Here is a 20,658-nt window from a genome sequence, read left to right as displayed (position 1 = left end):
CTGGACAGTAATGGAAATTCAGCAAAGACACAAACTATTAAGTGACCATTAGGCCACCTGCCCTTTTTTGCAAGGTTTGGGATTCATCCATCTACAACCCAAAATTACATCTCTGTCAATTGACATTTGGCTGTGCCAGCTGCCCTATGCATCTTCCACACAGGTGTCACATTTATTAACACCCCTACACATATAGATGGCCCACTGAAATGTCTAACTTTGAATTTTACCATCCCAGCATCCAAACTGTTTCACAAACCCCAGCCTTGCTGACACAAATGATCTTAATCCTCTCTCAAGCACATGAAGGTGCATCAGAAGGCACATGTCCACCAGTTAACACACTGAATTCAATTAATACATCTTCTAGGAATATCGTAACACAAACCCAGCACACCATACAGTGACAAGTGGATATAGCAAGTGTCTCTTGACTGTAGTTAGTGCATCTGAAAGGTAAATAGCTGGCTGTTTCACAGACAGTGAATTAAGCTGCCTGTAATTGTACTCCCTGTCTGCCTTTCCCCTCGTTCCCTCCTTTCTAGAGCTGGGGCCAGATAGTCGCTGAATTGAACTGCAAAACACACGACTCTCTGACACTGAGGTTAGAACTATCATAAGCAGTGACTGGAAATGGCTGCAAGTAGTACTTGTTGTGCCCTCACTTTCCATTGGAAATCGAGTAATGACACAGGCAGCAAGTAGAAGTGCTTGCAAAGGTCATGGATTTACACTGGCAGAATCAATTTCTTGCAACAGCATGGCAGAAGCTATAGAGGAATTTTTTAACCAAGACTGTTATTTTTTACGTATTTTGTGCATGTTGTCTCGTTTTAAAAAAAGGGGGAAAAAAAACAAAACCAAAAAGATGCTAGAATTTGTGTCATTGAAAGCTGTAAATCCAAGGTCCCTTGCTGGGGTTTCCACTGCCCAATATACAAAATCCAACGTTAGTTCAAAACCTCAACAAAGGCAGAAGTAAATGCTGCAGTTCTAAAAGAACAGAGACTGAGCTCACAATGGCAAAAGCAATATGAGCAAAAGAAAGTAATTTCTAAAGGAAATAGCTACTACAAACCAAGTGAGCATCCTCAGTCAATATTGGGAGGCTATTAATTTGTGTCCATGCCACCACAACCTTTCCAAATATGCAAATGCGTAACCCCTTCTGTTTGCAAACATCTTAACATTCCACTGAATCTACAGGAGAGCCAAGAGCTTGACTCATGTGGGTTCCAGTTAGCTTTAAACTGTCTCTGGCTTGTACCTCTCAAGTATTCAGATGAATAAAATTCATTACTTGAATCCACTATTAATTATGTTAAAATATATAGATATAGATACAGGAAAGTAAGAGAAAATCATAGAGGGTAATATATATACTATAAATATATATAAGCATTACCATCATGACAGTGCCAAATAACATACTTTTTAGTCTTAACAGATACTACCTCTCAGAAATTCAGATTTTCCATATATACTAGAACAATGTATTTCTTATAACAGAATTTGAACTAATCAGGCTTTTTTTATCAGGAAGGATTGCTGGGAAGAGTAATCATCAAGATAAAGTTAAAAATAACATAAATTAAAAGCAAAAACTGTTTGTTTTAACAAAAATTATTTATGCCAACAGTGTTTGAAAACTCACAGCCAACACATCTTGTTACCATTCTGCATGCAGATTTAAGTGAATAATTGAAATCAACCCCATGAGAAAGTCCAGGGTTCTTCTCCAACTGAAACACCCCAGGAAAGGATCTTTCCTATTAAGGATCGCACTTAAGAATGCATTACCTTTTTACTTAAGTTAATAGGCTTTAAGCAAGTGTTAAAGTGCTTTTCTGAACTACATCCAAAATTTTAAAGCAAAGCTGTGCAGTTCCGGTTTTTCAGTAACTGCATGTGTTCAGGCCTCAATTTCACAGTCGCATTCTCTTCAATTTCCCCAGGATTCAGCATTCCTCTGGTGACTGAGGAATACTCAGATGGCAAAACTTCTGCGTATGTTTTTAAAGGTATTTAAAAACATAAAAACACACACCAGCAGCCAGTGATGTTTCCACTAACTGCTAAGTAAAAACTGAGGTACCTGAATCTTTTAAGCGTCTAAACGCTTTTGAAAATCTGCCTAGTGGCACCTTAGCTCTTATGCCAAAACCTTTAAATTCTGATATAACCAAAAAGAAGCAATGAAAATTTTGTCCCCAAAACACAAGAATCTTCATCTTTTTTAAAGGGGGATTGCAATTTTCTCATCTGTTTCTTCCCTATCCTCACAACACACTTTTGCTTATGATATCCCTCTCTGGTTCCTGGATGATGGGGAGCACAGGAAGACTCTCCTCCAACTACTTAGCAATGGGATTCCTATAACGCACCAGAATGTCTTACAGCTCTCTTACTGATGACCTTACTCTAAATTCCATATACCGTGGTGGCTGGGGGTGGGGAGTAGGGCAGAATCCTGAAGTTTTGGCCTCAAACACTCCTGCTCCACACCAACTCATTTGATTTGCCTCTGCACCCTTTCTGCAAAACAGCTTACATGTATGTACTGAAGAATTAAATCCATGTACTTTAATAGTGCTCCGGTATTACCTATGCTATTATCTCAGGTATTATCTATGGCATTATCTTAGGCATTATCAATGGTTGTAGGTGGAAAACATCCATCCATGTTGCACTACAACCCATGAAAGTAACATGACTGCTTTTCCTTAACATGACTGTTTTTCCTTATTGTACTATTTCTTGACCCAATGACAGATTCCATTACCTTAATCTGTCATAGGGAAGTACTACAGCGATTTTCACAGAAATCAGAGAAAATTTGTTTTACATTCCTAGTAAACACTTCCATGATTATACTTGTAGCAGGACTTGGCTCCCTATTAACTCCTAGAGCAGGGCTGGAAATCTTCAGTTGGAAGGAAACTGACATAAACACAGTGCCTTCAAAAATTAATTTTTCATTTCAGGATGGGATTATCTGTTTCTACAAAGATTGCAATAGCATTTTCCTAACCATGTTAGTTGCCCAAGTTGCTTTTAAAATCAGCGGTAATCTAGTCAATACAAGTCATTGGTATAACCCAGCTCATCGTGAAACACATCTGAACCGGGCGTACCCTCTCCAATACCACAACATCCCTTTGGTTCAAGTATGCACGTTTACCTTTAGGAGGACTGGCATCCCCAAATTTTAGTTTTACCTTTGAAGTCTCCTGCTTCTTTTGTAGACTTGAAGGTACGTGATTTCCCGAGGGAAGCTGCTCCGGAGCCGATCCGACCTACGGCACAGCCGGGAGCACGACAGCTTTACCTCAAGCAGCAGAGAGCCACCAACGGTCGGCAGATCCCTTAGCGTCACTGACGCGTTCTGGGCGTTGCCAGACTAACGGAACCCACCCCCACAGCCTATCAGAAGCGGCCTAGGGAGCGCGAGCACGCCAGCGAGGGCGTGGCGAGGCAGTTTGCGCGGGAAGGCATGTGAAGGAGGCGCTTTACCACAGGATCCCAGACCGGTTTAGGTTTGGAAGCGACCTCAAAGCTCGTCCAGTTCCAACCCCCTGCCACAGGCAGGGACGGCTTCCACTAGACCAGGTTGCTCGAAGCCCCTGTGTCCAACCTGGCCTTGAACACTGGCAGGGATGGGGCAGCCACAGCTTCTCTGGGCACCCTGTGCCAGGGCCTCAGCACCCTAACAGGGAAGAATTTCTTCCTAATGTCTCATCTCAGTCTCCCCTCTGTCAGGTTAAAGCCATTCCCCCTTGTCCTGTTCCTACAGGCCCTTGTCAAAAAGCCCCTCTCAAAATTTCTTGTCTGCCCCTTTAGGCATTGGAAGCTCCCCTATGGACTCCCCAGAGTCTTCTCCAGGCTGAACCAGCCCAGCTCACTCAGCCTGTCTCTAGACCAGAGGTGCTCCAGCCCTCAGAGCATTTCCATGGCCTGCTCTGGACTCTCTCCAACAGCTCCATGTCCCGCTTGTGTTGGGGGCTCCATAGCTGGATATAGGACTGCAGGGGGTTCTCACCAGAGCAGAGGTTGGTTCTATTGGTGGTTATCGCCCTCCCAGAAGGAGCTTGGACATGGTGTGCACCTGGTGCAAAGTTATGTCCTCTGCACTCTCCAGGAAGGATGTAGTAACTCAGACAGAGCTCTCAAGAAAATATGCAGCCATCCAGGTCAAAGGCTGCAGGGAGTGCCAGAGCCTTTCAGTGGTATCAGATGGCAGCAGGGACAGCAGCTCTGACAGATGTGACCAGGTGGATGATCTGCTCAGCAGGGCGGCAAAGCTAAAAGAGGAAGTAGGAGGGTTAAGAAGCATCAGGGAGACTGAGAGGGATATTGGTGGTTGGACCAGATGACCTTTGAAGGTTCCTTCCAACCTAAACTATTCTATGAATCTGTGGTGGAACCAGGCTCTGACCTGAGACAAGAGCAGGAACAGCCAGCAGAAGGAAAACCAAGATCTGGAGGGTCCTGAATCTCCTCCTTGCCAGACTGAAGGCAGTAGCTTAAGGAAAAGGAATGAACGGGTGCAAGTCCACGCTCCACTTCCCTATCTTGCCCTCCCAGGTGCCTCTGTACAACAAGTATGAGGCTCTGGACGTGGACCTGATGAGATCCATCCCAGAGTCCTGGGGAATAGGCTGATATAGTTGCCAACCCACTCTGCATGATATTTGAGAAGCCCTGGCAGTCAGGTGAAGGCCCTGGCAACAGAAAAGGGGAAACATTGCACCCATTTTTAAAAAGGGTAAAAAGGAGAACGCCAGGGACTACCAACCTGTCAGCCTCTCCTCTTTGCTGGGAATGATGGAACAGATCCTCCTAGGAGCTATGCTAAGGCAGATAGAGGACAGGGAGGTGATTCCCTTTTACCCCTCGTAAGTATGTTTTTCTTTTTCCCACATTATCATCACTGTGTAAAAATAGCACGCATGTTTTGCACAAACATTTAAAGATACTTCTGTTTCTCAGAAAAAAATTAGTATTAAACCCTTTCCATTGTATTTGGAGAATATATAATCTTCCAAAACATTTATTTTCATGTCATGAAAAAAAATTGAGGGTTTCTTTAAGACTACGACAATATTAGCAGTAGTATTGTTTTGGATACTTCTCTCCAAGATACCAGACAAATTCACGTTCTTTGTTTAAAAGATGTAATTCATTGCCTGTGGCGTCTTGTCATGAAGATGCAGCACACTGCCTATTTGGTATCTAAAATGGCAGATAGGCATCATGGTAAATGGGGGCCTGAAAGCAATAGCTTATTTGTAAAGGTACTTGTAAAATACTGCAATGACTAATTTTAAAGTCTAAAAGCAGACATGAGAAATGAATACAAATTAGTGGCCTTGAACTCTGGTGTATCTTTTGACATTTACTTTCCATATGCATCATTACTAAAAGGGGTAATTTTTTTTTATTTCATTGTAAAACTTTATTTGTACCATAAAATGAATTGGTCACAGATGGAGTTCACCAAGGCAAATTCTGTATAAACACAGACACCCTATCCGAAAGCACTGATCTACCATGTCTTACTTACATCATAATAGATAGAGGAGCATAGGAAGATGGTATTATTATACGAGATTCATATATGACTGTCTTAGCAACTTATTTGCTTGCTTACTGTCAAGTTTCTTTAAACCATTAGCGATGAGTGTTTCAAAGTTTTGAAGGAACTATTTTGAGAGCAATACAGGTGACCAGCATCTGAGCTGGTCATCCACCTTGATAAATCTTTAAGCAATGCTATACCTGGACTAAGATCACTTACTAAGCCAAGACACCCTGCTAATCAACTCTCCTTCCTCTGCTATGTTATTTTGTACCAGATAAGCTCCCACACAATCTCGCATATGCTAATAAATTCATCAGTCTTGATTGAAAGAGAGTTCATGTGCTACCAGCTCTTTCTGAAGAGTGCAGCTGGTCTTCCTGCATTTGTGTGGGCCTAAACCAAGCCTGCTCTTGCTATTTCTGATAAATATTTATATAGCAATGTAAATTTACAGGGAGCATTACAAACAGATCAAATATGTTCTTGGCCACAAAAGAGCTTAAAACAATATATATGTATTCCCATTGGGAAAATAATTACTGAACAATTGCAAGAAACAGTACAATATGAAAACAGTTTAGTTTTTAATGACAAATTGGCTATGAAAAGAATCAAAGTTACAAAAGAACTGGTACAATACTTGTTTAGGGATACATGACTACTGCTTACACCCTGTAGTCTGCCAGGTTCTAGATCAAGCTACACATTTAAATGGAAATAACAACCTTTCTTCACCAAAGTGTACGCTTTGACAATTCAGGAAGCCTGGCTGGAGTCAGCACTCCTCGTAGCTCTGAAGAGACCTACCTTTTCATCCAGTAAGAAATTATCAGTAATCAATAAACAGTAAGAAAGATTCTATTACAATGCAGGCATATATTCCTTTTTTTTTTTTGAGTCAAGACACTTACAGAAACTCTGAGCATATTGTAACTGAAAACATTTATTGCGGAAAGCATTATCAACCTATTCAGAAATACTCTTTGGTAACGAAACTTTGAAACAGTTGCTATTAAGAGAGTATGTTTTACTGAGGGAGAAAGATCAAGAAATTTTTATAATTAGGAATTTGCTCACAACTAGCAACATAGTTTTCAAAGGCATTCTTGCTGATGAAGAAGACTAGATAGATTCTTGGTTTCCATCCTACCCCCCAGGAACTCATCATATTTTAAGTTACTTGTCTGAATTATTCAGGTGCCTGCCTCTAAAATGAGTCAATAGGACAAGTGAAAAATAAAACCACAGAGTTCCTTTACAATAATTTGCTTTTTTCTGATTGCTACGTTTTCCATCCTTTTTTTATCCCTTCTCCAAAACTCAAATATAGTTCCAAGCAAAATTCATAACTGTAGAAATGGAGACAATGGAGACTATGGATGTTTTCTGATACCTTGTACTCTTGTTTCAAGTACTGTTACTCTCAGAAATATTACACTTCTTGGGTAGCAACATATAATAATATATTTCTTATTCTTCTGTGTGCCCCCACTCTATTCCCCATCTAAGCAAAAGTGGGACTGGAGTAGGAAGTGAGTCAGGACTACTGTTTGCAACATTGAGAGATGAGGAATAAACACAACCTGATCTCTTCGCACACCCCCCCCCCACCATATAGCTACTGATGAATGTATGCATGAATATGCAGAAAAAGTGTCCTGCTGTTATCAGTTACCAAAGCTGATTTACCCACATGCAAAGACAGACCCAGGAAATGAATTATGAATATCAAAAATGCAGTTGGTGACTTTGATCTCCCTTGGGAAACTCTTACTTCTCATTGTCTCCGGTAATTGCGCAAAATAGATTCCCCCCTTCTCCCCTTCCCCCCAACCAATCTGTGTTTTCATTCTGATTTCCATGAACTGAACAATAACTACAAAAAAATGATTCCTTGAAATTCAGCTGGTAAAGCTCTGCATCAAGACCATGAATCTTGTTATGCCACCATCAGTTAGTGGGCTTCTGGACACAGCTTTCTTTGCAAAGAGCAATGTAATCCCCACTGCTGATGATATCCAGGCCAGTGTTCTTACTAGCCTGAGACTGGCTTAGATTTCTCCTTAAACTTCTTCAGAAGAAATTTAGTAGATTATATCATTTTTTCTTTGACAATTATTGTACATGTTCCTAAAAGATTTATGGCCCATTTTTCTGCACAGGAATTCAGATTTCCCTGAAATCTTTGTCTCTGGTGGAACGTACAGCGATAGGATGTAACAAGCAAAGGTGAAAAAGCAGAGGACACCTGAATAACTTCACTATTGGAGAGGAGCCATGGCCTGCCTGCCCTGGTAATGGTAGCGCTGCCTTGCAAATTCTGTGGTGAGTGTGCAGAAATTTAATCTTTCCCAAGCAGAATTTATTAGGATTATAAACCATTTATCTGTTTTATGTATTAGAAATTCTTATGCAATATGCAAAAAGAAGTAAAAAAAAAGAAAAGCTGAAATTGGAGAAAGGAATTTATGTGCGGTTCAGGGGATTTTAATACTGATGAACTTGAGTGTGGATAGCTTGAAGTGATAAAAAAACTAGGAAACAAAGCTACCCGATATTTCAAAACTGTCCGTAAGTATCCAGTGACCTTGAGAGTTATCAAAATTCATCTATGAGGGTCAAATAAAATTATATAAATTTATGTGAAGGGGATATTGCCATAAAAACATAAAGACTTTGAGTTTTCTGTATATTCGTGAGGCCCCAAATTTCACTTAAAGATTTATATGTTAAGTCAAGCAGCAGCAGTAGTAAAATCATCATGTAAATGTCATTTCCATCTTCATGAGGAGGTTTTTTTCTTAAATATGCATGCTCATTTGAGTGTTCATTTGGGCATAACATATACTTGCCTATTGAGTGGTTCCACTTTTTTTCCCAGATGTTCTACTGACTGTTGTTAGGTGGTTTGTTTGGTTTGTTTAGGAAAAGAAATCATCTAAGAATAGAAACCAACACACAACTTCCTCAGAACTCCTTGGCAAAAATGAGAATGCTGGGTTTTAAAATACAAATAATATACACAAACCGTTAGGGCCCTGAGGACACCATAAGCCCTTACCAGCCCCAGGGCTCCCTAACACAAATAAAAATGAAGTATTTTCTATTTAGTGGAGCTATACAATTAAATGTGCTTTTAAATTATAGTAACAAAAAAAGATTTGCATGTTCTTCCATTTTTATCTCCAAGTATCTGTGAGCTTCTCAACTGCACTCGAGGAATATATAGAGAAAAAAATCTTACCCTATAAAGAAATCACTTTGGTTGAAATTATTAAAGTTGGGGCTTTTTTTATAAGTTGAGTGATTGGTTGCTGGTCTGCAGTGTTCATATGTAAAGTTTCTGAAGATGTACTGAAAGTGTTATCTCTTACTATGGATACAGCAGCAAGGTAAGAGTCCACAGTTCAAATTATAGCAAAAGAAAAATCAGTTCATCAAAGCCAATGGAGTTTTTTCATATGCTATATAAGTTAAAGTGGAAAAAAAATCAGATATTAAAAATACCTGTGTATGATGCATGCCCAGATGAAGGTATAGTCTTAAGAAAGGGCTTCTTTTTGTCAAAAACAGTTTGACAGTCCTTCTCTAATTATTTTTAATTTCTGTGTAGAGATGGACAAAACAGTTCACCTCAACTGATCTATTTGGCAAAAAGATAAGATTTCAACTGGTGTTCATATTCATATTCATTCTTATGAATGCTCAGTACAAAAATAGATCAGTCTACAGAAAGCTTTGCAACTGCTATTGTTTCAAGTGCTGTCTTCAGCACACGCAATTCACGGTATGTGACAGGTCAGCTCCGCAGAGATGGCCAAGCTGCAGCATGGCACAGGTGCAAGAGGGGTTGTTCTCAATCTCTCCTGAGTAACTTAACTTTATCTTTCTTCATTAGCTGTACAGAGAGCCCAAATTCTCAATTTAAGCAGGCAAATTCTATGTTGAAAATAAATCAGAGCTAAAACCTCTGACAGAGCATTTTTTCTTCTGAAAATAAATACCCAGCCCAGCACTTTTCTTAGGTAAAATTAATCTTTATGCCTAGGCATCACACTCAGCCTATACAATATGTATTTTTCACCTCCTCCCTGTTTCACAGTCTTAAATAAGGCTTAAATATTGCATAACTCTTCCTTTTAACTGTCTGAATGGTGAAGAACTTCGTGTTACATGAACATCCTGATGAAAACATGCCCTGAAAAATATCAAGAGTATGAAAAAGAATACAAAGAAAGCCAATTCATACTTCAGAGAAAATCCTCTGTTCAGTACTTGTTTCATTCTGCAAACAAAATTTAATGGTTTTAATGTTTCATAAAAGATATCTATATTAAAATTTCACATTCACAATAAAAACATCAGGTTTTAAAGTTCCTTCTCAGTTGGGTCACAGACAATGAGAGGCTTTACAATCAAATGAGCCATTTCCTCGTAAAAACCTAGAATTTAGCAGATTTCCACAATTTTTCAAATTCAATAAATTAGCATATTTCCAGTGTATTTTCTTAGATTTTTTTTCAGTCAACTCCATATGCAAATATTAGTGAAGTACATTGTCAAATAGTGTTCAAGCAAATGCAACAGAACATTCATTTTCATTATCCTGTTATCTCTGCTCAAGAGAGATATTGATTACCACCAGTTCAATGTCAAGGTCCTAAAAATAGAAAGCAGTATTTCATAAAAGTAGAAGGGACATTTCTATCCTGGATTACCCCACAACTATCAGTTACACGGTAGGTGGGTGAAAAGGGCAGGAGAAGATTGAAAAGTATTAGGAGTTTTCTGCTGTAAGTATAGTCTATGGATTTCTAAGTTTAAATGGCCTGAAAAGCTAGAAAGATTTGTTATAGACTGGATGCAAATGAATGTTTCAAAATGCAGAAAGTATCTGCAGCTATGTCATTATAAGGTGTGGCTTGACCCCAAGTACTGAATTTAGCCTCCCATCCATCACAGACTAATTATGTTTCCAGAAACAAAAAAAGGATAATAATTCAAAGTGGTGTGCAAGAAGTGGCCATATAACTGCCATTAACCTATGCATCACACTAAGTAATTGTCCTAAGGTCCTACCACTAATCCTGACTTTAAAGTTTTGTTCAATAAAATGTGAAAAAGGAAAATATTTTGGCCTCCTGCAAATGAGCATTAGTACTCACACTACAATCATCATCTAATATGAAGGTTCCTATGTAACAGAGCCATTGATCAAACAGAGTAAACAGGACAAAATGCCAGCATTTATGCAACAGGAACTCCTTGTCACAGTTTCACTTACTTTCCCAGGGGACCCACACTATGTTGTGTAATTTATGCCATAAGGAGTATTTATTTATCTTCATTGTGCTGATGGAATGTCCTGTACTAGTCAAAGTTGAATACCTTAACTCCAAAGATCTCTCTGATAACAGATATTCATGTTAACTACTCAGCTTTCAGCATGGCTTCCCTGAACTGTATGAGGACACAGTAAGGAGAGGATGGAAAAAATTCATGGGTCTCTTGGAACGGATGGTGAGACTCCCTGACCACAGTCTTGACAGGTGTGCACAGGCCTTTTATTGCCTAGGATCATGATTTCAGTTCCCATTCTTATGACTCTCCTTTTAAAGGTAATGCTTATTATTTTTCCATGCTTCTGAAACAGAAAACATGTTCTGTTCACTGGCTTCCTGGCAGCAACTGAAGAAGTTGGCAGGGGTTTCCCTGTGAGTACACACAGGACCAAGACATAATCCTGTCTTTGACAACGTACTAATGAGTGATAAATTCTTTCAAATGCAAAGAAGGGAGAATGGATGTATTAATAATCTTTAAGCTCCGTTAGTGCAAACAGTAGCTGTCTGTTCCTAATTACGTAAGTAAAAAACATGCTGTATCAGAAAAGCCTTCTCCCCAAATCTCTCAGTTGTTTCTTATGAGCAGAACAGGGTAAATACTGCAGGGAATATTTGCAACTATGAATATACATTTTTAAAACACTGGTCCTGAATTCAGTTTTATTGATGTTCACAATCCCTTTTACTTGCTTCACAGTAACACTCAAATCAATATCTTTAATACCTTTTATTTGTGCAAATATTCATGTTACCAGCTTGAGTAATAAAAATCCCACAGGCTTAAAAAAAAAAGGCAAATAAAGAACATGCTACACTGTTCGCAGACACCTGTTTTGATAAATAAAATAAGGACTATATCATGTTCAAATCCACATCTGCTTGTGGACACTATAAATTTAAGTAGCCTATACCCATTTACTGAACAGGTCGCTAAATGTCCACATACAGGCTACAGTACAGCTACACAAGGATGAGAGAGCAGAGAAAACTATGTCATACATCACTCAGTGGAGAATCTGCTGCTGATTAAGAGCCATTGGAACATTTATGGAAGAAAAAAATCCCCAGCAAGGCTCATTAGCTCAGGCATAGTGCTATGCTAACAGCTGGCACACAGCTGGCTAACTTTTGCATGAGCAGAGCAGCTGTACGTCTATCTACAAAATGATGCAGCAACACCACAATTATACTGGAAGGAAAAGAAAAAACAAAACACTGAAGGAACTAGAAGACATACACGCATTGAGTTGTGGGTGCAAAAGCTCTTTCTGAGTTCCCTACTGGAACAGAATCAAGGTCCTTCTAATTTGGCAGGCTGTCTCTCGTGATGGTCAGATTGAGAGGCTTCAAAGGAAGACTGAAGAATTGCATGCTATAATTATGGCAGATAATCATCCCAATAAAACTGCTGAGGGTATTGTTGTATCCTGAAGTTTAACTGTCCTCAAAATTGTGTTGGCAGTGACCATTGTCAACATTTTGTGATTTCTTCATCATTATGTGAATATTCAAATCTTTCTGGAATTTCGCTTAGTCTTTGGCCTCAGTAGCAACATGTACAAATGCATTTCATAGTTCAATTATACACTGTGTGACAAGATTTTCACACACAGATTTGAATCAGTTTCTTTTCAGTTTTACAGAATATCTTTCTCATTATATATGGCAAGAGAAGTATAACTTCTAATCTATTCCCTTTTAGACTATTCTGTAGGTTTGAGGGTTTGTTGATGGGGGTGGTTTTTTGGTCATGTGTTTGCTTTTAAGTGTTCCTATGACATATGAACATATGTTCATATGACTCATATGACTCTCCTTCATAAAGGAAACTTTGGTGTTTTAAGTTTTTGATGAGTGATCTTATGATATCCCAAGATAGTCATTGATTCTCTTCTCCGGTTCCTGAACCCGTAATGAAATCTGGCAATACTCTTTTTGTGATGGGTTGACAAACACTTCAGCAAATCTCTTAGATAAGGTCATACAGTATTATAATATTGATATTATCTTATTTCCCAGTATTGACCTCCATTAAATCCTCTATCCATCCTCTCAAAACTGCTAGCTTTTCTGAACAGTGGACTGAGAAGGTACCTTCAGCTATATGTTCATAAGTGTTCTCAGGTTTACCATCTAACTTCTACTTAACAGTTCAACAATGAGGGAGCAAACTGTTAACCCAGCTCCATGCTGCACTCTGTCAATTTGCTCAATATGGTTGAATCCTATATTATGTCTACATTCGAATTTCAAAATGTTTTAACAACGGATTTGTGCATATTCAAAAGAATGAAAAGTTCAGATGTTACTTGGAAGTACCTATCACACCTACAGGGACACCTGTGGACTGAGATGAATATTCAACAAAGCATATTGGATAAAAGTTACCATATAAAATAAGTCATTAAAACCCTAAAATACCTAAAAATCCATAGAAGATAATAAATAAACAAAATTAAACCTCAAAAAGAATAGGAGGAGGACAGCTCAGGGAAAATAAAGGCATTCTTCATAAAAGGTGAACATTTTTAGTGACTCAGTTAACAAGAAACAAAAACGAAGCTGTTTTGAGGGATTGTTACTCACATAATAGGATAGTTCAAGGGCAATTACACAAAAGCTTTCAAAACAATCTTTTCCAAAGTGTACCAAGGAACTTAACAAGATCACTGCAAATTTTTTTATCTTCTTTAATTCAAATACAAAAGATAAAAAATTGCATTTGGAAAAAAATGCAGTGATAACCTACTGGGTTTTGTTCCTCATATCAAAGTGATTATCACTTGTGGAGACTTGAAGCTTACTTTTTCCATCCAACAACAAATCTGCCATGAACCAAGAGAACTACGTAAACAGATGGGATTTTACATTCCCTTCCTTCATTCTGCACCACGTCACAGTGAAGTCCATTTAATTCCGTGAGAATCATGATTTTCCTAGGTTTTTTTCATCTCAATCTTCCTTTCCAAAATGCAGCTTCATATGGTCTGAACAGGTGCTGTATGATTTCTGCATCCCCAATAGCAAGTATCTGCTTCCAAATCTCAAGTGTTATAAAGCCAAGCAGCCCAGTTCTGGGAGTGGCATTTCTTTTTATGCCCCACAGGATTAGGATGCCAAGGTTTTATACCCTGTACAGAGTAATTCACTCTATAAAGAAATGAATCATTACCCTGTCTTCTCAATACTTTTCAGAAAATTTATGTTTGTTTTTTTGGCAAACATGTTTTATGGACAACTGTAAAACATCTATGGGTAACAGCTACAGAGCTTGCAACAGCAAAGAATTAAGTCACTGCTACCCCTGGAGTGCTAATGAGGTAAAAATGTGCTGAATTTTCTTACTTCCGTTGAAAAACACATATTATGCTTGCTACAGGTGCACAACGCTAATTTGCTTTTTGGGCAAACTGTGCTCAATTTGCATAATTTTAAGATCCAGAAACTTGCACGCATCAGGAAAATCTGTGTGTTTCCCTGCCTCTAACATTAAGTCATTGAATAACTAAGAATCAATATCAGCTCAGAACCAGGAGGAAAGCCCTACTGGAGTCCTGCATTAGCTAAATTATAGGATCAAAGTTTTGAGGTATACCAGCCCAGATCTTTCGTCTATAACCAACATAACCATGGTAATTTCAGTGTTTGCAGCACCAGAACTATTTTTTTCCTACCTAGCAATACTGACAAAAAATTGTCAGTTACTAATGATCCATCCACTTGGAAGACATTGCTATAAGCTTATCTGATAAACGCAGAACTTAACAGTATCTTGTAGACAAGTTGTGGAGTAATTTCAAGCTTCCAATTTGCTTTAGCAATACTTGAACATGATAGATCTTATATATCTTTAAAATAAAAGTGTGATATTTTTATTATCTCATCTTTTTGTCATTTGTCAAGTTAAATACTTCTATGTATGCTGAAATAACTTGAAATAAACAGTCAGTAGATGAAGACACCTTTCTAATGGTCACTGCAGCCAAAGAAGTTTGTTGCTGAGAGGATGTATAGGGAATACAGTGTAAACTGTAATGTAAAATAATATGAAGAAAATACGAATACACATCACCAAAAGAGCACATATCATCTATGACAATAGAGGAATCTTAGTAGGGAATAGCTACTGATTAGTACTCTGAGTTCAATCTGGATCTTTAAAACCTGGATTATTGTGGATTGTTCAATTTGGAATTACCTAGCTACAGAATGATAAAATTTTGTTTCACAATGCATTCAGCAAAACAGGAGTTTACCAAATACCAAATAAGAAAGAACTTGAGTCTATTGTTAAAAATAAGGAGTATCTTGACCTTTTATCCTGCCATTAAGTACGTCCCTGTGAAATCTCTGTTTTTCCTACTGTCTTGGTAGCTATGGTATTTTTGCCCAAATTTACAGCTAAATCAAAAAAAAAAAGTAGTCAGCAAAGGCAGCAGTCACAAAATGGCTGGAAAGAATGACAGAGAAAGAGTAAAAAATAACTCTATCTATTGAACACATCAGAGGAAGGGCAACAGTTGAAACAGAAATAGGAAAAACAGAGTATGGATCAAAAATTACACGAAGCAAATGCTAATTTGGTGGTATTAAAAACACAAATGCAATTTACATCCTGACATCAGAGAAGCATATTTCTCAGAAAGAGACACAAACCTCTAGATCCTACAGAAATTCTGAATATCCGTATTGGGTATAAGAAGTAGTTTCTGGGCTGGGAGAATAGGCTGTCCAATACGCTGGCATTTCTTGGTGTTTGCAGGTGGCACTAGAAAGAACTCTGGAGCTATAGACAAAGCGCTGCTAAGAATTTATTCATGGTAGCTGCATTAACACATTCAACATTACTTATCTGGAAGGTCAGACCAGAAACATTATTAATATTATGAAAAAAAAGGCAAAAGCAATATTGCCTAGTCTGAATCTTAAAGTGAGTGCGTTTGGTGCTGAACAGAAGGGAAATAATATTACTATAAAAACTTCTGTGACTTTTCCCCTCCAACAGGACCACAAGAACTATATTCAGTTATAGCAGTGGGAAGTTTACCCTTTCCAGTCAAATTTACCCTGAAAGCACCATGGGATCAGCCATAAAAAATCCTGCTGTGCAACACACCATGGGCATCAACTAGGCACAGGAGGAGAAGCAGCCACAGAGAGTTCTCCCAACAGCTCCAATCTGCTCTCATACTATTTCTGACCTTGGCATGATCATAATACAACTAAAGATATGTGCTTTTCTTTTTGGCCAGGGTTTGCTTCTGTCTCCTCCATACATGCCATGTAGTCAACTCCCCCTCTTCTTTGTTCCTCAGGGCTATTGTAAACTGATAAGATGCCCAAGTATTTACAATTTGTCCTACACCTCATTACTTCTTTTTTGGCTCTAGGCAAAATGCTTCATCAGCAACAATTTTGATCTGTTTCCTTTTATATATTTTTGTTTGCATTTTGCTCATCACCCTTTCTTTATTTCCAACAGCAACTGTTGCTTTTTTAACTTTGGTTGCTTGCTTTTTTCTTCTCACTTCATGTCAGCATACTTCACCCCCAACTTGTCTCCTCTGCTGTCTTCCAACCTGTCTTTCTTTCAGTTCCTTGTCTTATTCATAGAATCCCAGACTGGTTTGGGTTTGAAGGGACTTTAAAGTTCATCCAGTTCCAACCCCCTGCCATGGGCAGGGACACCTTCCACTAGACCAGGTTGCTCCAAGCCTCGTCCAATCTGGCCTTGAACACTTCCAGGGATGGGGCAGCCACAGCTTCTCTGGGCAACCTCATCTCATCAAAATCTCATCCCAATCTCCCCTCTGTCAGTTTAAAGCCATTCCCCCTTCTCCTGTCCCTACAGGCCCTTCCCAAAAGCCCCTCTCCAGATTTCTTGTAGGTGCCCTTTAGGTATTGAAGACTGTTATGAGGTCTCCCCTGAGCCTTCTACTTGCCTTCTCTGGTACTTTCTTTTGTGCTGTGTTACAAACACCTGAACTATAAAGAAGTAATGATAACACTAAGGACTCTCAAGACAGACTGTGGGGACTAAACAAAAATAAACTGAATCAAGCATTTAAACTAATAGTAATTAGTACTGGAATTTCTGGAAAGGGCAACTCTCACTTCCCTTAGTGAAAGGTTATTTGAACTAGGCATCCCAACAATAAAGCTGCCCTGAAGTGTAAAAATACACAGTGCAGTATTCCCTTAGTGAGACTCATCAGCAGGTGCATCATTTATGGTATAAACACCAATGATCTCAACTACCTATCTGCAGCTTCACACCACAAATATCCCTCTGCTGTGATGCCTTAGTAATTCTCACCAACATTAACAATTATAACAATTTTTGAATCAGAGTATATCTTCTGATTACTAGGAAATTATACCCTTATGAAAAGTAATATATTTTTAGTATACTTGGCACCCTTTTAGTACAGCTAAGTATCTGTAGAATACTTGAATTATAGCAAGTATACTCATTTTTCATAAGTGTAGAGTGACACATTATAAAACAAATTATTATAATCAGAGATTTTCTTGACGTTATCAAAGGGCTTGATTCAAAATGGGACACGTTCAGCCCACATTAGTGGTTAGAGGGAGCTGAGGGCACTCAGCACCTTCGAGGGAAGTTCCCATGTAAGACCCAATTCTGCAGCTGTGCAAGATGCAATTTCTTTGATTGCTTATACTAATTTGCATACTACATCTATGATTTGGCCACACTGATAAATTACACTAGAATATTGTGGTGTTGTGCCAGCCTTACAGACTTGCTATACATTGGTATAGTGGTGGACTTGGCAAGTCCTGGGGGAATGGTTGGATTTGATGATCCTGAAGGCCTTTTCCAACCCAGATGATTCTGTCATTCTATGGTTTTCAATCTGTGAGGTCCTTGGAAAAGAGCCTGGTTTTCATTCAGAGCCCCACATGACAGAGACTACCCAGAAGCTCTCCTAACACAAAGGGGCCCTCACCACACTGATATATCCAGACAGCTCCAGGATCCTAGCAGAGAGGATGAGGAAGGTGATGACTGCTGCTGCTGATTTCATGGAAATTTATACAAATCACACACAAATGGCATCCATATGAATTCCATATAAATTACATCAATTACATAGGAGTAGGAACTTAGTGAAATTTTTAAAGGAATTATGGGAAATCATATGAGCAACATTTATAAAATACTTAGATGAGCTTTCTAAGAGTTTTTTAAGCAATATTAAGCACAACACTTCAGGGTTTAAAATAATCTGTCTTGGAGACTGCAACAAAATATTAACCTCACGTCTGCTTACTGTGGGATTTCTTACACATTTCTTTCAAGCACACGATTCCACAGAGAGTTATGGGATGACATAAGCTTCCAAGTACTTCTGGTGACTGTTGTCCACTCAATGGCAACATACAACAGTTTGTTGTTCTCTTCAATTCTGCTTTTAAGCTAAAAGATTGCTTATACTTTGCTGCTTAAAAACTGAAACCAGTTTTTGAACTAGAGAATACTTGGGTATTTAAAACTGATACAGTTCCTTACATTTTTGCAATCAGATGCATTCAGTTGCACAGTATTTACATGTACTATTCTTAAACTCAAATCTGGAAGGACAGCCTTGAGATTTGTCTGCTGCATGCAGATACAAATACTTGACACATTATGTCATGTTATCACGTGAAGATTCTCAGAAAAGAATCACTTTTCCAAGATATGAATATAGGGGCCTCTCTTGTAAGTAGCAAAGATAATTAATATGAAAGTTACTCTTACAATTAAAAAAACCCACCGTATTGATATTCATATCAATCCTATTGAACCCTTCAATAAAGAAAATTCAACCACAGCCTTCTTATGAACAGAGTTAATACCAAACCAAATGTGCTTTAGAAGACAGTTGATTCATCAGTTCTCTGTTTTACCATGCTTTGCCCAGCTGACTGATACAGGCTGTCTAATCCAAACATATACATTAAGAAGGACCTTTTGCACCATTTTGCACCTTTGGTGAGAAAACCTTTGCTACTTGGGTCATATCATAATCCATTCCAAAACCCACTGAAGATTCATCAACAGGGCTAGCTGATACATGACCTTCTGTACAGCTCAGAAGAGCTAATTCGGGGTCTTTCATAATAGATTTATCCTGGTGATGGGTGCTGCTGTGCCCATCAGTCAAGCCTTGTGCACAACTGGAGTTAGAACTGGTATAATCATAGAATCATAGAATAGTTTGGGTTGGAACGGACGTTGAAAGGCCATCTAGTCCAAGTGTGTGTGAAAGTATACTGTATCTTCAGCTGTGAGACTTAGAGCCATCAAACTATAGGTTCTTGTCACTACTGATGTCTTTTAAAATGCAGTTTAAGGATTTTTGAGGTCTTGGTGGCTCCTGTATTCTTCACACTATACATTCCTCAATGAAGATTTTGTTGTAGGAATATGATTATTTTCACACCCATCAAGTTTTCCTTGCATTTAATTAAACAGAAAAACAAACAGACAAACCCACAGATTGGTTATGCAACTCCTGGTAAGTAATACAATTTTTAATTCAATGTCTCACACATGTTTCATATATGTAGATACCACCTATATTTATGCTTTGAACTACTAAACAGGTCTGGGTTTTTCAGTGCTTTAAGCAATTCCTTGCAATGAAGCTACCAAGCCAAAAAAAAACCCCAAACCTACCTTAATCTCTGAATCATCCCAAGATTTTAATCTTGGGGATCAAATGGGGATTTTCATCAGGATGTTACTTATCACTGTTGAATTCTTTTGAACATGTGTCATGCTAATTTTTCTATATAACAGTAAATATAAGAAAGCAGTTATTTCAAAGGACTAACGTGTAAGCCTTGAAATGGTTTGTGGTCAGCTGAGATTTTGACTTTACCAAGAGTCCACAAATAACTTCTGATTCTCTGATATGCTTACACCTTTTCTGATAGTGTTTGTTTTCTTTGGATAAAACTCCTTTTGGAGCCCAAAAGCCACCTATAAACTAAATGTGTCTCCAATCTTCTCATTGTAACTAGAATATTATAGCACTAAACACAGCTGATACCTTCTGAAATAGCAGAAGACTTGGAAATATCATTAAAGCCAGTACTACGTGTAAGGTCAATAAATACTTTAAATCCTCGTAAGTATGCTCCTTTATTATTTATCCATTCAGAGTTGGTTTTAAGCAAGTTTTTAACACCTCAATCCTCCAAAGTTATGTATAAGCTAGGTCCAAAAATACGTTATCTAGAGACACTATCAAAACCAATCCACTTTTAGTTAGCTGCCTCTTAGTTCTGTTTTCTGAATTCAAAATGTAACTCAGTCAAATACCTCCAGTACTATATTTGATTATTTGCTGCAATTCGTTTTATCCCATACAGGTTTATCTCTCTCTTTTACCTCAAGATCTTCCAGTGCTTCAAAATTTTCTTCAATTGGTTTGAGTTGAGCAAGTGAGGATCTATGTAATGGGCTGACTTTGTTCCAAAATGGGTATCTTCTGATTCCTTACTGTACATGTAACTACTTTCTTTACCCACAGCTGAGACTGCCTAGTAACATGGTAGCTAACAGGCAGAAATGATAACTTTCTTCCTCTGTATTTCTTTAAACCTCACTGGCTGTATAGAGTTACATACCGCTCCGCTAGTTCTGCTACACATCTATGTCATCCTGTTTGTTCTTCACTCTGGACCATCTTCTAAAGGTACTACTGATTTGTTCAA

The 20,658-nt window shown here is 38.4% G+C and overlaps 2 long non-coding RNA genes across 2 annotated transcripts in view; one reads left to right on the top strand and one right to left on the bottom strand.

Annotated features, from left to right (window-relative positions):
- LOC134157165 (uncharacterized) overlaps positions 1 to 3,303 on the bottom strand; it is a 146,901-nt gene extending 143,598 nt beyond the window's left edge. Inside the window, exon 1 of the long non-coding RNA XR_009962214.1 lies at positions 3,219 to 3,303. This is a non-coding gene — a long non-coding RNA (uncharacterized LOC134157165). The remainder of the gene's footprint in view (positions 1 to 3,218) is intronic.
- Positions 3,304 to 4,704: 1,401 nt separating this feature from the next.
- On the top strand, positions 4,705 to 14,491 carry LOC134157125 (uncharacterized). The gene is made up of 3 exons (XR_009962192.1): positions 4,705 to 4,895; positions 7,744 to 7,906; positions 11,875 to 14,491. It is a non-coding gene; the product is annotated as an uncharacterized LOC134157125 (long non-coding RNA).
- Positions 14,492 to 20,658: the final 6,167 nt, after the last annotated feature.

The sequence above is a fragment of the Pezoporus occidentalis genome, unplaced genomic scaffold, assembly GCF_034315485.1.
Source record: "Pezoporus occidentalis ecotype Australia unplaced genomic scaffold, CSIRO_AGI_Poc_V1 ctg93, whole genome shotgun sequence".
Lineage (NCBI taxonomy): Eukaryota > Metazoa > Chordata > Aves > Psittaciformes > Psittacidae > Pezoporus > Pezoporus occidentalis.
This window is presented reverse-complemented; position numbering and strand designations above follow the sequence as displayed.